Genomic DNA, 3147 nt, shown 5'->3' on the forward strand with positions numbered 1-3147 from the left:
TCGATGCTTGTTGGGCATCGCAAATCTCGCTTTAGCAGCTGTAAACTACATGTAGCAGCATTAACAATATCTAGGGACTTAGCTTAAAGCGGATTTCTTCCCCATAGATAGCAGGATGTTGCTGAGTTAGGGTTAGTGGTTAGTGTTGCCTTTGACTAAACCGAGCACCTACCTCGCATCGCAGTGACTCGAGATACTATGTCATGGGCATTAGGTTAGGTTTAGACGAGTTGCGAGCCACTACGGCGCCTACCTCCGCATGAGTGGTCGAGATACATGTCATGGCGTTAGGGTTAGGCGTATGGGTTGCGAGCCACTAAACGACGCCGCTACCTCCGCATGAGTGGTTGAGGTACAAGGTCGTGGGTTAGTGGTTGCCTGCACTAACACGACGTCCCTACCTCCGTTCATGAGTGGCTTGATGGTACGAGTCGTGGAGTTAGCCATTAGGGTTAGGGTTTAGGGGTTGCCAGCCAGCTAAACAAGGGTGCACTACCTTCCATCATGAGTGGCTTGCAGAGTACAAGTCGTGCGGTTAGGGTTAGCGTTAGTGTTGCCGCAGCACTAAACGAGCGCCTACCTCAAGTCATGAACTGCTGAGGCTAATGTTGTGGGTTAGCCATTAGGCGCTAGGGTTAGTGATTGCCAGCCATAAACGAGCTGCCTACCTCCGTCATGACGTGCTTGAGGTAAATCGTCGTGGCGGCTGCCTGCACGACCCAGTGCGACGCTATCGGCTGAGCAGTCCAGAGGTGCATGCTGCGCGCACCCGAGCGCTTCCTAGTCGACAGGCAGCTGATGTAGGTCGGCAGCAGCCTCCGGCAGGTGGGCAACCGATTTCCCGTTCATTGCACGCCTGCAGGAGCGCGGCGAAACTGCGAGCCACGCCGGCAGAAAACACTACATTGACAACGCATCGACTATGTCGACGGCGGTTTACGTTACCCGTTCAGTGGTACGTGTAACTTTTAGATTAGAGGCGCTTGCATATAAACACGAGTGCTTGGCCAAGCATTAGGTTACGCTACACACTCCTATACGTGCGATGAGAACGCATTTCACATATTAGAACACATCTAGAACATCTGAGCATTTGTCTTTGTTGAGAGCACAAAACTGCATGAAAATGTATGGAGTGCGTGTTCCGTTTTCATCAAAACAGTCAACGAAAAAGGATACTGTATAATGCCGCAATTTAACCATTAACAAAAAATTTACCAAAGGGACCTTGTTTTTCAATTTTTCCACATCAAAACTTTTTTGTGTTACTAGTGTATTTAGGCCGTGTTGACTTGCCGTTCTGCATCGCACCGGACACCATATTCTAGATTCTTGATCTCCCAAGTCGGTGTGGAATAGAGTTTCTTTAATAAGAACACAGAGATATGTGAAGGATAGGTCCTCTCTAACACAATTCCGCATAGAAGCGTCGAGCGCAGCCGCAGAAACACCTTCCTGCCAAAGAACAACACGCAATAAATTACATGTAGCGGTCTCAGCACTTTTCACGACTTCATGAATTTCGTGGCATTTAAACTGCCCATCGCCTATCACGTACCTTACACAGAGATGCCAACACATATTTGAAGCAATCTTGTAGTTTCTGCGCTTCAAATTGTAGTTCGCATGGGTCACGTAGTGACCCGCAGTGCTAAAGGGTCCGCATGTCCCCAGAAAATTTTTTCGATCACCAGTGAAATCGTCAGTTTCGATACAAACTGGTCGTAGTGGTGCAAAAGCGAATAGAGATTCGCTTATAAAATATGGTATAATCATAGTGGTTGGCATCTCTGCCTACAATGCAACATGGCACATGAGATGTACACAGACTATAACGCAATATATTACTGATACATGCCTGATACTATTTACGTTGATAATACGCACGATGAAACGCTGCCGACACTGGCCTTACATGTTCCCCTGTTACTTCAAAGCATGCACGCAACGCCACGCACGCCACGCCCACAGTACAAACACTCTACATTTTTCACCACCACACACCGGGTCGCACTCCTGCACCTGCCGCCCCACACACGCGATCGCACTCCTGCACCCCTTGCCCCGCCCACAACAGGATCGCACTCCTGCCCTGTCTCGCCCCACCACCGGCGTCGCACCTGCACCTGCCCATGCCCCCACACACCGGGTCGCACTCCTGCACCCATGCCCCCGGCCCCACACACCGGGTCGCCACTCCTGCACCCTGACCCGCCCCCCACACCGGGTCGCACTCCTGCCCTCCTTGCCCCCCCCACACACCGGGGTCGCACTCCTGCATCCCTGCCCCGCCCCCACACACCGCGGTTCGACACTCCTGCACCCTGCCCTGCCCCCACACCACCGGCTGTCGCACTCCTGCACCCTGCCCCGCCCCACACACCGCGTCGCACTCCTAGCCACCCTGCCCCGCCCCACACCAGCCGGGGCCTCGCTCCGCGCACACTCGTGCACCTCTGCCCCGCCCCCACACACGGGTCGCTGACCCTGCCCCACAAGCCCGACCTCCTGCACCCTGCCCCGCCCCCACACACGGGTCGCACTTCCTGCACCCTTGCCCCGCCCCACACACCGGGTCGCACTCCTGCCCCTGCCGCCCCCAACACCGGGTCGCACTCTGCACCCTGCCCGGCCCACACACCGGGCTCGCACTCCTGCCCCCTGCCCGCCCCACAGCACGGTCGGCACTCCTGCACCCTGCCCCGCCACCCTCACGTAGTTCCAGTCGGAGAGCGACGTCGTTCGTCGTCGATGCGTCGTCGACATGTGTTCGCGTCGTCGTAGCCGTCCTCGTGCTTGCATTCGTGGCGTCTTCGAGCGGGAAGCGCGGACCACGCGATGTCTCCTCCCGCCGTCCGAGGATATCTCGTTCCTCCCTCGATGTCTCCCTGCTCGCGGAAGGGGGAGAAACGGCGCGACGTTAGACGCACGCGCTCACGTCGGCGAGCGAACGATATCGGAGAAATCAGACGGAAACGAGGTGTACGAGCTCATCGAGAACGTCACGGCAACAGCGTCGCCAGAAAAACCGGGAAAACAGTGCGTCAGACCGCGTGGCGCGCGTGGTGAGCGATGTCCGAAAATCCGAGACAAGAGCGAGAGACGGGTGTCACCAGAAACGTCGCTGCCAATTTTTATGGCATTTTA

The sequence above is a fragment of the Priapulus caudatus genome, unplaced genomic scaffold, assembly GCF_000485595.1.
Source record: "Priapulus caudatus unplaced genomic scaffold, Priapulus_caudatus-5.0.1 Scaffold97, whole genome shotgun sequence".
Classification (NCBI taxonomy): Eukaryota; Metazoa; Priapulida; class Priapulimorpha; order Priapulimorphida; family Priapulidae; genus Priapulus; species Priapulus caudatus.